The following is a 15,481-nucleotide window of genomic DNA, read 5'->3' on the forward strand; positions in this document are numbered from 1 at the left end:
TGAGCTGAGAAAACATTTCTAAGGTTGAGGTCAGAGAAGGTTTGCCTATCTTCTCTTCCAGGAGTTTGATGGTGTCTTGAATTAGCAATGAGATCTTGCTGTGTAGCACTGAGAACTATGTCTAGTCACTTATGATGGAGCATGATAATGTGAGAAAAAAGAATGTATACATGTGTGTATAAGTGTGTCACCATGCTGTACAGTAGAAAATTAACTGAGCACTGTAAACCAAGCTATAATGGAAAAAATATAAATCATTATATACATATATGTATGTATATATAAACTATTAAATAGTCTAAAGGATAATAAGGGCATAATTGTTGGTTTCGTAGTCCTACTTGAAAAAACTCATCAAAAACCTCATTCAACAAAAATTATTTTCATCTTGTCGGTTTTCTACAATTTTACGTCTAACTATAAAGATTTGACCTCAATCAGCAGTAAATAAAAAGTAAGACAATTTTATACTGCCTTGGAGAGCCAGATAAATCTTTGGCAAGCTTTTTAGACAATGTTTTAATGAAACACAGTAAAGACATGCATTTGCCTTACACTATATTACCCAGTGCCATTATATTTCCTTTTCTACATAGAGGGCATATCACCAAGATCTGTCCTTCTTAGCAGAGTCTATAACATACCTGTATAGGTATACAGTAAAACTCATATGGAAAAATTTGCTGCCATAATGCAAGGAGATCCAGGTTCAGGTACATTAGGGCTTTCTATAAAAAAATAAAAGGCTTTATTTATAATCCATATTACAAATTTTCCATGATAGCCATAAAGACTGTTCAGGTAATGTTTGGCATGTTTTTTATTAAAAAAAGAGAAATAATTTGCCATATCCCATTTTTGGATGTTAAGCTTTTAACTATAATCCCTACTTATCTCTGGGGATGCAGGGTTTTTAAAAATGTAAATTGTGTCTTGACCTTGGTAACTGACATGCTCTATGTCAGAGAAGAGCTAGGCTAATCTAAGTTTAAAAATATCAGTTTGAATTTTTCAAGTGTTAATATGGACTCCTATAAACAATACTTTTTCACCTAAAAGAATAAATATCCACAAACATATCTTTAAGGTACTATAACAGACTATAAGATAATCCATTTGGGGCAATGTTGTTTATAGAGGTGGCAAGGATAATTTTACAAATGTGTGTACTTAACTTTTCCTTTTTTTAAATTTTTTAATACACTCTATCATGATAGTTGCCTCTTCTGCTTATACTTAAGGCTACTACTTTAGAAAGGAAACTGTACTCAGGAACAATAGTAAATTCTAAATTATTATTCAAATGGCAAGAAGTGCTATAGGCAATTAAAGGCATATTGATGACTACTGAATTCAGCAGGAAACATTATTTTATTAGCAACATATCTTTGAGATTTGTGAAACTGTGGTTTATTTGACCAAAGTATGTTTGAAGGTTAACAGATTTTAGCAAAAGATCATGTTTGAGTAAGACCATTTTAGATTGGGAAAATATTTTCAGTATTTGAATAATGATTGTGAACCTTAAATTAGAGAAAAGGTCAGTATTTGATTAATAAAATTTGAATAGGCTTGATGCTATACCTACACACTAAGGCAACTAACTATGCAGAGATCTGCTTAATGGTGAAAAGGGCTATTTCAGGCAATCTTGAGCAGACTGCCTTCCAAGTTTGTAATTCTTCCCAGATGCGCCTCCCCTCCCCCACCTCACTCCATCTTATTTTCTCTTTCATTCTGTATTTCTCAGTCTATATTTCTCTCTATATAAATGATTTTTTAGTGAATCAGAGAAAAGCATAAACTGTAGAACTGCCAAAAATATACATTTTTATCTATAGTTTATGGACACAGTATATGTCACATATCTCTTGGTTTTCACAACTGATACTATTCATCTCCTTATGTGTGAAGACTTTCTAGTATCCCCATTTTTCTAAATCTTTAAGGAATTAGTGTTAAAACCTGGGTTAAAATAAAGCACCATCCCGTAGCTGTCTGCCTTGTTTTCAGTTCTGGGATTTCCTATTGGGATAATAATGCCTGCTGGCCATCTGTATATCTTCTTTGGAGAAATGTCTCTTTAGGTTTTAGGGCCATTTTTTGATTGGATATTTGTTTTCTGTTGTAGAGTTGTATGAGTTGTTTGTAAATTTTGGAGATTAAACCTTTAACGGTTGAATCATTTGCAAAGATTTTCCCCCATTCTGAGGGTTGTCTTTTCATTTTTTAAGTGGTTTTTCTTTACTGTGGAAAAGCTTTTGAGTTCAGTTAGGTCCCATTCGTTTATTTGTGTCTTTATTGTCATTATCCTAGGAGGAGGATCAAACAAAATATTGCTGTGATTTATGTCAGCATTCTGCCTATGTTTTCCTCTAGGGGTTTTATATTATCTGGCCTTATGTTTAGGTCTTTAATTCATTTTGAGTTTATTTTTGTGTATAGTGTTAAATGACATTCTAATTTCATTCTCTTACATGCAGTTGTCCAGTTTTCACAGCACCATTTATTGAAAAGACTATCTTTCCTCCACTGTATGTTCTTGCCTTCTAAGCAAAATTGAAGGAACATTGTAAATCAACTATGCTGGAATAAAAATTAAAAAACAAAAATATAGTGCCTGGCATGGTAGGATTACTGCCAGTCAGAAGCAGAGATGGTTGATGGAGTAGAGAAGCAGATAAATACTAATTGACTTTTTAAAAGGTGAAAGGTGGAGAATAAGTGAAAAAAGAATAAAGGTAATGCGATAAGAAAAGGTAGAGAGAACAAAAGTGAAGCCATAGTATGAAGTGATTATAAAGAATAAATCATTATTTCAAAAGTCTATAAGATAAAATACTGAAATATTTTTATATAAGGATAGAAAAAAGGAACAGGCAAGGAAAAATCTAGAAGTTCCAAATGCCAGGGCACACACTTGAAGTTAAAATTTTCATACCAAATGGCTGTTTACCAATTGGAGGAACAGTACTGTTTCCAGATACCTCACTGGAAACTGTACCCTAATTAATATTATTACATTTATATGCATAGAATAATGAAGCAATTTAACTATGTCACATTTAGCATAGGGTCTATTTAGACCCAGATCTTGCAAGATCCCCTTATTAGAAAAATCTAACTGTAGATTAACAGTTTAATATAAGACCATACTGAAATAAAAAGATTAAAATACTTATTTAATATATTTGAGGAAAGTATAACATTTATATTGAAGTATAAAAATCATTTGTTTTCAAATATTACCATAAATTGAACTGGTATATGCAGCTGTGACCTATATTAAATATAAAATATGTCTAGCATTCCCAATATATGTCCCTCTTAGTCACCACTCTCAACTTCTTCAAAAGGAAATATTATGATTACTAATAATTTTGATATAATTTTCCTGTTTTTGAACATAAATGGATCCAAAGGATACATATAGTTTTGTTTTCCTCAATATGTGTATGTGCATGTTTAATATTATATATTAGATCTGCATGGAACAGAACTTCTTTCATTTGTCATGCAAATAATATTCTATTATGTAAAAATACCACAATGGATTTATCCATTTTATTATTAATGGCTATTTATGTTGTATCTAAGTTTTGTTAGCACAAATGTAGCAGCTACATATTTTAATACAAGTTTTTTATTCACAAAAGTATATATATTTATTGGGATTGCTGGGTCAATTTCAGTATATGGATATAATCATATTTAGTAGTTAGTACCAAACAATTACAAATTAGTTATACTAAATTATAGATATTCCAGTTGTTCCAAATTCTCATTAATAATTATTTTTGTCTGTATTTTTATATGAACTCTCTGGTGAATGGGTAATATTATTTCATGGTAGTTTTAACTTATTTCTTTTCTGATAACTAATGAGGTTGAATACTTGGCCAATGCTTTTGAAGCTTGAGTATCCACTTTTGGGAAGTTTTCAGGATATTTTGCTATATTTTTATTTGTAATCAATATTTTATTTTTCCAGTGTATTTGTAGACATAACATTAGATGATGAGTGATAAAAAATATGAGAAAAAAAACATGGATTATAATCAGTAACACCTCATAGATGGTACAAATTTATTTTATATTGAAGTTAAAAACATTTAATTTTGCCAAAATTCCACTGTATTTGCTGATACTTGCACAGGCCCCCTCTGTATCACATTAGTTACATATTTACAGAAATATCAAATCTTTTTTTTTTTTTTTTTGTCTTTTTGCTATTTCTTGGGCCGCTCCCACAGCATATGGAGGTTCCCAGGCTAGGGGTCGAGTCGGAGCTGTAGCCACCAGCCTACACCAGAGCCACAGCAATGAGGGATCCCAGCCGCGTCTGCAATCTACACCACAGATCACAGCAATGCCGGATCGTTAACCCACTGAGCAAGGCAGGGACCAAACCCGCAACCTCATGGTTCCTAGTCGGAATCGTTAACCACTGCACCACGACAGGAACTCCGGAATATCTAATCTTACTCCTTTATAATTTATAGCTCTTATCCATTGTATACACTCATTTTTGGATATGGGCAAAAAAGATTCCTAATATTCTCATTTTATTTCAGCACTTGTTCAAGTTCTCTTTCCTAGATCTATCTTCCCAAAGGTCATACCTACTGCCAATATGGGATGCCTGAGCTCAAGTAATGGGGATTTGGATGGAGTTTACCTAATTGGGCTCTGATGTATATTTATATGTATATGATCCATATGGGGCAAAATAGAGACTCAATATCGATCACGGTTAGGAAGTAGCTCTTCTTTCCCCACTCACGTGAAAAAAGGAGGAGTTTAATAAATACTTTAATTTATCTAAAAAACTTAAATAAAATATCAGGTAAATTTATCAAGGTACAAAAACATAACATATTTTATTTAACGGTTTATTTACTGTATGTATAAAACATATATTTGGATATATAACATATGAATTTGTTTCTGTGGTTTTGCCCAAGGCCCTGCAAAGTTTAAGACTGGAACCACCTTTTATATTTTTTTTTAGGATGGAGAAAACTTAATTTCTTTTGTGGAAAGAGCACTTATATCGCTACCCTTGTGAAATTATTTGCTCCTCCTAAAATAATCTCCTTTTCTTTCCCATCACCATATCCTTTCATGTCATTCCCTCAGGTACTTGTCAGTGTTGGCTGTAGAAAACAGAGTTCTGCTATCAGCCTACAACCCACCCTTGGTTCATCAACTTCCTTAAGCTCAGAGTCTGACCACTAAATTTTTCCCACATAGAAGTTTAGGAGCTACTACTGATAGAGGCACACATTTTTTCTCTACATCTTTTTCTGTTATACTATAGCTCTATAATTCCAGGTATTGCTCTTAAACATGCATAATTGTTATCTCCATGTTTATTTTAACCCATTATTTTTAATGTAAGCTGCTTGAGGGCACAGACTATATCTCAATCATGTGTATCTCCCCCATGTACACCCAATTCCTTTTAACATCCCTCTCCCTACATTGTACATACTCTATGAATATCATACTCTAGTGTTTATTGGAGAATCCATCAATGTTGAACAAATAGATAAGATGTATAAATTATTTCAATGATGTTTACTATCCAAACTATATATTTCATGTCATTTTTATCTTTTAGATTTATTTTTAGATGAGAATTTATTGTTAACTTGAGTTAGTAGTTACAAAATTACAAAAATCGGTCTTGCTTTGAGTAAGTTCAATGGAAGTAAATAAAATCTAACAGCTCTGCATTGAAGTTTTAGAAATACTATTTTATATGTATACCTGCTATTTTTCTTCTTTGTAACACTTTACAGAACCTAAATTAAACTTAACTATGTGTTTTAAAATGTAGTTTAAATCTCGGGTGAATCTTTAGTATAATTGCTTGGGTTGAAACAAAGATATCTGTATTGTACACCCCCCAAATCACCAGTTACCAAATTATTCTGTGGTTCATTAAAATATCATTGGTATGAAGTCTATGAAGCAGTCATGAATATCTTGAAGCATTTTTCATAGAGTTTTCTTTACTAGTGAGTAACGAAATTTATTGTAGTCCTCAGAAATAAGAATGGCTGTACCTGATCTAAGGATAAAACGGAATTTTTTTTTTTTTGTACGCTTGCATGGAAATGTTAGAATTGTTTTCTTCTTCTAAATTCATTAGGAAGAAGATTTAGTCTTTATGGTTTTGTGTTTGCAAATCAGTCCTATAATAAATCATGGTTTTGTTTTAGTTTTAACATGGCATATACTATCTGTATTTAGCATAAAATGCCTCACACAATCCACAGAAAGTGCAAAAATATCTTAGTGATTAAAAATATTTACAATTAGGATGTGGAGTAGTGAGTTAATAACACTGCACTGAGATTTGAAGACCCAGTTTCTAGTTCTTCCACTGTTAGTATGTAATTCTTTTTACTAATGGCACTTACCTCAAAGATTTTTCCATGTATTAAATGGAATAATCCAAGCTAAGTGCATAATTGCATATGTGTTAAACAAATTCTAGTTTTCAAAATTATTTTTCTATTATTATTTCACTTTTCTAGTTTTTATATTATTTATCAATAACATGAGGGTTTGTACTGATTAATCTCTAAAATTATCTATTGTTTTGAAATTCTATTATGCTATATATATATAAATGTTGCCTTATTATCTTTTGAAAGGACTGTGAGAGATAAGTCTCTGGGTCATTTTGTGAATGATATCAAAGGTCATTTTTCCCTACTGTTAAATATTCTCATGCATTGCAAAGAAAACAATTTATGTTATATTTTTATGAATATTTTATCACAATAAATTTTAGACTTATGATAGCTGATTAGCATTTGATTCAGGAAACAAAATTTAGTTTAGGTGAATCTTTGTTCTTCTGTAAAACTTTATTACAGTTTAAAATGCCTGCTTTCATTTGCTTAATATGGAAATGCTCCTGAAAGTGCGGGAGAATTGAGACTGCTACTTGCTTCACTTCTACCTGTTAAGAAAACCCTCTGAAACATGTATTTATTCAATGGCTACTATACGAATCACTACAACCAAGATGCTATGAATGATGTTTGGCAAGATAAATGAAAGAATATTGCAGTAGACTTAAAGAAAAGTGAGAGGGGTTAGACATGTAATCACAGAGATTTTCCAACCTATATCAGAAGTGCTTTTCTCTTGAACATGGGAAAATTGACAAAGAGAAAAGGAAATAAGTAAAGGAACCTAAGAAAGTTGGCACAAATGAGGTAACATATCACATAGAAAAATCAATAAGGATTCATTTATATAAAACTACACACAGTGGGATACTTAATCTACACACTCGAAAGATGTCAAGTACGGAAAATCTCTATAAGCATTACCTAGGAAACTGGCAGTAGAATAATAGTAACTATGTTGTAATGGATTCCAGTGCACCTATTTTCCATACAAGAGGATAGACATTAAAGTGTATGCCAAATGTGATATATCCAGTGGAAGACTAGGAGAAAATTAAATAAACAAATTAAGTTAATAGCATCATATAATTTAAGAAGTGATAATAAAAATCAAATTAGACTTTGTCTTATAAGCTAAAGGTAAGGAATTATGACTTTCATGAGAAAAACAATTATTTAATGAAAGTATAGTAGAAAGTCTGGGAGTCAAGATTCTAGGGCAAATAACTTATCCACTTTGATCCTCATTGTAAAATAAAACATACAAAATTGATGGAGAAGTCTTAAAATGTGCCAATTAAAATACTGACACTTTGGAGACAGAGATCAAATTGAGATAACATCTCCTAAATCCTCTTCAATACTCTTCATTAAACCCCTGTAAAATTAGAATATAATTGAATTTCAGTATCTGTGACAAGTAACTATAAATAATGTTCTTATTTCTTTGTTTGACCTATAGGCAAATTAACTATTTTGTTATGTTCATAATTCATTAGTGGACCTTTATTTTTAGTGGCTGAAGTATATTTAGGGCATAAACTACAAATAAACTAAAAGACAAGGGATGAGTTTAAACTCATACATTTAGGAGAGATGTAGCCATATTTTTGTACAACACTGAAACACGTGTGGTGTGTCATGAGAGGAATGGGAAATCAGAAGCATTTTGGAGTTAAAGAAGAATTGTAGAATGTGAAAATGGAGATTCTGTTTGCTGAGGTTCTGAAGTACAAATGTACCTGGCAGGCACCTTCCCTTGTTTAGAAGCCCCAGACTATCTAGCATGGATGCAGTCCTCTCTGAGGGATATCTTATGAATGGATAATGTAGTTGGTACCAGATTATCTTATCACAGTGTAATTTTTGGACTAGGAAAATGTGGTTGGACCTCAAAATGGCCACATCTAGTCATATCAGCATTCTATACAATGGTCCTACAATTGAGTTGTCTTGTAGGACAGTTACTTGCCAAGTTAATGACATGTTTTGGTTAAAGAATTTAAATGTGAATAGTGAAGAAAGAGTTAGTTAATCCATCCTGGAGTTAGAATAAGAAACGACGGAGAAAGGAAATAATTATGGAGGATTTATCCATTCGTCTTTAAAACCTATGATGTCTTACAATATAGTCTCACATGAGGATTTCACATGTTAAAGTTGGCTATGTATAATCTGAGTACTGAGAATGGAAAAAATGACATATCTGCTATATTCAGAATGTCATAGGAATTCCTGTGGTGGGTTCATTTAGCCTCTTATATAGACTAGATAAACACAACAAAAAGAGTACACTTTCTTTTAGTATAAAGGAGGTTAAAGGAAACCTATTAATCAGAAATTATATGAAATAAAAATTGCAATCGAATTGATCAGGAAATAAAGTGAAGTAAGTCCAATAATAGGGATGAGAAGAAGAGTCAGTAAGGAAACTAGAATTAAGAATCGAGCATGGAATATTTACAAAAGTAATCTTAACACATGTACCCTCTCTCCCATATGGACATTCTTTTCCCCCTTCTGGGGCTTCTGCAAAGCCTGGGCCAGTCAGTCTCACTTAGTGGTTTTGGACTGAATCATTTGGGAAGTGTGAGTAAAGGATCACTTAGATATTATTTGAATACCTTTTGTTTTTTCCTTTCTCTGAAATTTTGCTTAACCAGCTTTCTTTCTAAAGACTTTTGTCTTCTATTTCCTTTATCTGAATCCCATGCATCTATTCACACCAAGTACCAATGCCAATGTCAAAGTGGGATCTCATTTTCTACTTGAAAATTCTTATATGTTTATTATTTAATACAAGTATGTATGTACATATATTTTATACATATATACATATATATACACACACACATATATATATAAAGTTAGAATACTTCTAAAATTTTCCAATTTAAATCTTTTCACCTTTTACAGTTGGTTAAATTATCTTTGTACATATGTGGTACATTCAAAACTTCATTAAAAATTTCGCACCCTTCTTTCTCCATGGGCAGAGTGTACGTGTGCCCAGCCCTTGCCTTCGGACTCACGCACATAAGTTATTTTGGGAAATGAGATGTTCATAAGTATGATGCACACTGATGCTCAAAATGTGTGCGTACAGTCAGTATGCCACCTTTGGTCACTGCCATTGCAGAGAAGTTTCTTCCAGGTAGCTGTTGCCTTTCTAATATTGGCCTCAGAATTAGAACTCAGAGTAGATTAGGCCACAAGCTGTAGCCAAAAGAGCTAACTTGCCACTGATTTATAGAAACATGAAAAAGAAAATCTAATTGTTAGATGCCACTGTGATTTCATGATTGTTTATTAAGCAATAATTAATAGATAATTCCTTTTGCTAAGTAGAGAGCCTTGAGATGGTCACTTCTACAGGGAAAAAAAAATTAGTGACAAGGCATAGAAATGAGGGTAAGAAGGTAGAATGAAATTGTTAAATTAAGAAGTCAGGAATGGTTTCATAACTATGGTGATTTTGGAAGTTGTTGAGGAAATGAGCCACATATATCTTTGGGGACAGAATTCTAAGCTAAAAGACTTAGAGTGAGAATCCTGCAGTTAGAATGTGCCAACCATAGTTGAGGAATAGCAAAAATAAGTAGGGCAGAGGGACAGATCTACAGGCCTTAGATTCACTCTGAATTACACTAGTAGATTTTTTTTAAGTATTTGTGGAATGAAATATGAGATAACCTTTTAAAATAATTAGTCTGCTTTGTTGAAAACTGACTGAAGGATAGAGGGCTAAAGCCTCAGCAACCAGGCTGGTTAGGAGGCTAATGAAATAATTCAGGAGAGAGTTAAAGATAGCTTAAACCAGTATAACAGTGCTGTTCCAGGTCAGAAATATTCAATTTCTGGAAAGTTTTGAAGGCATAGCTGAGAATATTTGGTCATTAATTTTCATGTGAAGTATAAAAATTGGGAGGATCAGACATAAGCAATATCACATGGTATTTGTCTTTCTCTCTCTGACTTACTTCACTCAGCATGAGAGTCTTTGGTTCCATCCATGTAGCTGCAAATGGTGGTTGCCAAGGGGGAGGGGGAGGGAGTGGGGTGGTTGGGGAGCTTGGTTTTTTTTTTTTTTTTGGTCTTTCTCTTGAGCTGCTCCCACAGCATATGGAGGTTCCCAGGCTAGGGGTCTAATCAGAGCTGTAGCCGAAGGCCTACACCAGAGCCACAGCAACGCGGGATCCGAGCCATGTCTGCAACCCACACCACAGCTCATGGCAACACCAAATCGTTAACCCACTGAGCAAGGCCAAGGAGTTTACCAGCAACCTCATGGTTCCTAGTCGGATTCTTAACCACTGCGTCACAATGGGAACTCCAGCTTGGGGTTAATAGATACAAACAATTAGCTTTGGAATGGATTAGCAATGAGATCCTGCTATGTAGGATTGGGAACTGTGTCTAGACACTTATGATGGAGCATGATAATGTGCAAAAATAGAATGTGTACATGTATGTGTAACTGGGTCAAATTGCTGAACAGTAGAAAAAAATTGTATTGGGAAATAATTATTAAAAATAATAATAAAAAAACTAAAACAGTGAAAAAATTTAAAAAATAAAAACTAAAATTGGGAGGACCGGTAATATTAGAATTTAAGCTGGCAAGAAAAACCATAAAATTAAGTTGCCACTTGCCAAAACAGGAAAAACAATATATTGGGCAGTGACAGTAGAAGTCACCTAAAAACACTGAACCTTTCTCTTTCTGGCTTACTTCACTCAGTATGAGAGTCTCTAGTTCAATCCATATTGCTGCAAATGGCATTATTTCATTCTTTTTTATGGCTGAGTAGTATTCCATTCTGTATATATATCACATCTTCCTAATCTAGTCATCTGTCAATGGACATTTGGGTTGTTTCCATGTCTTGGCTATTGTGACTAGAGCTGCAATGAACATGTGGGTGCATGTGTCTTTTTTAAGGAAAGTTTTATTCAGATATATGCCCAAGAGTGGTATTGCTGGGTCATATGGTAGTTCTGTGTATAGTTTTCTAAGATACCTCCACACTGCTTTCCAGAGTGGTTGTACCAGCTTACATTCCCACCAACACTGCAGGAAGGTTCCCTTTCCTCCACATCCCCTCCAGCATTTGTTATTTGTGAACTTATTAGTGATGGCCATTCTGACTGGTATGAGGTGGTATCTCATGGTAGTTTTGATTTGCATTTCTCTAATAATCAGGGATTTGGGGCATTTTTTCATGTGCTTATTGGCCATCTGTATATTTTCCTTGGAGAAATGTCTATTCAGGTCTTTTGCCCATTTTTTAAATACCGTATGATATCACTTATATCTGGAATCTAATATAGGGCACAAATGAACTTGTCCACAGAAAAGAAAATCATGGACTTGGAGAATAGACTTGTGGTTGCCAAGGGGGAGGAGGAGGGAGTGGGGTTGTTGGGGAGCTTGGGGTTAATAGATACAAACTATTGCCTTTGGAATGGATTAGCGATAAGATCCTGCTGTGTAGCATTGGGAACTATGTCTAGTCAGTTATGATGGAGCATGATAATATGAGAAAATAGGATGTGTACATGTATGAGTAACTGGGTCACCATGCTGTATAGTAGAAAAAAAATAGTATTGGTGAAATAACTATTAAAAAATAATAATTAAAAAAAAAACACTGAACCTAGTATGAGTTGATTTATATATTTGTGACAGGATATTGAGTGAAGAATTCTACTAATGCCCCGCAAAACAGTGCAGTAATCCACAGTAATAAACAATGGAGGGAGTGTTCAGGTGGTGTAGAGGGTTAAGGATCTGGCAATGTCACTGTTGTGGCTTGGGTCACTGCTGTGGTAAGGCCTGGGAACTTCCGTATGCCTCAGTCATGACCAAAAAGAATACAATGCATAGTATATGTCCCATATTTTTAAAAAAGTTCATACTAAATGACCCATATCTTTTAAAAAGTTCATTTCTAAATAGAGTCAGCGTCAGACACTATCTTTCAAGGCTTAAAAAAACAAGACAAATCTTCTCTTTCATGGTGACTCCCTTTTTCCTAATGTTCCTACTCTATCCCCCTCCCCAGTAGAATACATAATCAAAAAACTAGAGAGAGGGAGAAAATAGGGAAATTCTGTGTTGCCACTAATGGGGATATCAATGTTAGAAATAAAATGGTTTTACTTTCCCTACCAATTTGGGATAAAAAAAAAATGCAGGATTATTTCCTTCCCAAACAGAGTGAGAAGAATTTACCAGTAGAGATTCACTCTTAGAGACACAGACACTGGAGCTTTCTGCAAGGTAGGATCTGGTATCTCATTTCCCTGCTAGGAGCTTAGTGGGCCTTTGAATTTCAGAATCTTCCTTGTGTTATTATAAAAACATAATAAGCTCTTTGGACAACTTGACACACTTTCCTGGATTTGGTGTTGAGTGCTTTTTGAGGGGACATTCAGTGGTTCCTTTGGCTCCATGTCTGGACATGGAACTTAGAGATGGACAGGGGGCTGCTCAAGCATCTGCTGCACCAGTAAAAGTGGCATATTACCCAGGCAAAGTTTTTAATGAACCACTGCTGGAGTCATGTTGAGACAAACTGGCTCCATTGTAGAGAACTCTTCATAGAAAGCAGCAAATAGGGAAAAGTAAACCTGGCCCAAAGAAATTTATGCATATCATGGAGACATAAACAAATCAAGCCAAAGTGAAAATATAGATGCTTGCTTATCAAAGCAAAGATGAAGTAATTATAAATGAAGTTACCTGCATATTCTATGGCTCTTTGTAATCTTAATCTCTCAGTCCCAGAACTGTAAGAATTCAAAAAAGATAGGAAGACTCTCTCAGAATTAGAACATAAAATCCCCCCTCTTCCTATGCAAGGTGCTGGGATAGGAGGAAAAATGAGATTGGCCAATGCCTCTCCAACTACTTGAAGAATGTCTACTCTACCTGCTATAAGAAACAACCCTGGTATGCATAAGGGATTACACAGGATTTAAATGACAATCAGATTGGCTTTTGAAACAGTTGTTTTTAACATTTAATATGAAAGAATGACCAATAACTTACAGGTTCTTCCTGATATATTCTTATAGATCAGGAAATAGAGACCTAATGATCAAGGTTGAAAGTAATGATTAGAAAAAATGATATTAGACGTTTAACAGGCTCTTTAGGCCAGACCTCTGTAAATCACATATAAAATATAAACATAACAGATATAGATATAAATTTCTGCCGTCTTGAGTAATAACACTTTTTCCGAATAATCCTTTCTTATTTTCTTTCTTTCCTTTAATGAAGATGTAAGAGCAATCATCAAAATTATGTCCCTTAGCCTTCAAAGTATATCTGTGTTGGCAACAAGTTAAGTGTTTTCCTAAAATATTATATTATAAAATGTATATCTAATAATATATACCCTTCCCTCAGAATTTATACAAAGTGTGGTTAACAGAGGTGAAAATTTTTTTTCCTGGTTGGGAGAAAATACTTATTTCAGATAATCCATCTTAACGAGAATAAGGAATCAATACATGACAAAGAAGAGTTTACCACAGAGTCTTTAGGAGTATGTCAGGTGATTCTTCATGTGTGTAAGATAAAAAGGAAAAGCATGTGTAGATTTTAGATAATTTTCAATTGTCAAAGCATAACCTGTGGTGTTAGCTTGATGTCACCTCTCAATTAGAAACACATAATCATTTTATTTTCCTCCATAGCTCTACCTTACTTTTCCTCCATTTTCTGATTTTTTTCTATATTCTCAAAGCCCTTTATTTATTTTCTTTTTAGACTCCTTTTTTTTTAGAAATCATTAACTGCCAAATGTCCTGTTTCATACAGAATGATTAGTAATGTCCCAAGGTAATGGAAAATAGCAATCTCTCTACCTGTGAGCTAACATAAATTTGAAAATATAAAGGGAGAGAAATGAAATAAAAACAATCAAAATTTCAAAGTTTAGGCCTTGCTAACTTTAAATACTCCTCTATTATAGTTTTGATTTTTTCCTGTGATAACCATATAACATTACCTATTAATTTCAATATGTAAAATATACTTCATCTATTTAAAAAAAAATACATACCACATTAGTCTCTTATCTCTTTCTCTTGATTTTGGTTGATCGACTTTGAGAAATTTTACTCCTAGATTTTTAAAAACAAACTGGGGGTCTATACCTTGACAATCCATTGTTTGATATAGCTAGAGACAGAGCTTTTGAAATTTATTACACTGCAATGACACTGAAGAGCAGGGTAATAGCTCTGTGGGATGTTAGAGATACCCATCTCTTGATAAGCCTGAGGTCAAGCATGCAAACATGCTCAATTTCTCTGGAAATATCAGGAAGCCTCTGATGTTCAGATAACTGTTTTGTGATTAATGATGACTTGATGCTTCAAAACTTCTAAACAGCAGTTGAGATGGCACTTCACATAGCACAGAAGTGGGAAATGAATAAATCAATGAAAATGTATTCAAACATAATTTGTTAGGTGTAGTCAAATAAGCATTTTCCTCCCAGAACAGTTTCAGTGATTGCATTGTAATAATGGTTTTATTCCACAACTAAAGATGACCCTTCCCAAGATATAACTGTTCATGCCAGGTTTTCAACTGGTAGCTCTTCTGCTCACAAATTGACTGAGTTCATTGCCAAGTCTGGCTGAAAAGAAGCATTATTTAGCAATGCTGTTATTAGTCTCTATCCAATTCTTTTCAGAAACAGCTACTATATTTGTGCAGCATGTTACATTGGCCAAACTGTTCATGAGCCATTTCTAATTATGCCCAAGAGATTTTTTTTTTCTCCATCCACTCCACTGGTGGTTTTGAAAATTTGTGAACATTCCTCATTCATTCATTTGCTTGTTCAACTAATGTTGAACTTCTACGGGGTGCAAAGCACCAGGCAATTTATTAGTTATGGTCGAGTTGAGACAAACTACAGAGTGATTTGAACAGAGAAAGGTTAATATAAATTCTTGTTAACATTAATAAGGGATTGAGTTAATAATAGATTAACTAGTAAGAAGTAAAGTGAGATCTAGAGAATGCAGGA

The sequence above is a fragment of the Sus scrofa genome, chromosome 1, assembly GCF_000003025.6.
Source record: "Sus scrofa isolate TJ Tabasco breed Duroc chromosome 1, Sscrofa11.1, whole genome shotgun sequence".
In the NCBI taxonomy this organism is placed as follows: Eukaryota; Metazoa; Chordata; class Mammalia; order Artiodactyla; family Suidae; genus Sus; species Sus scrofa.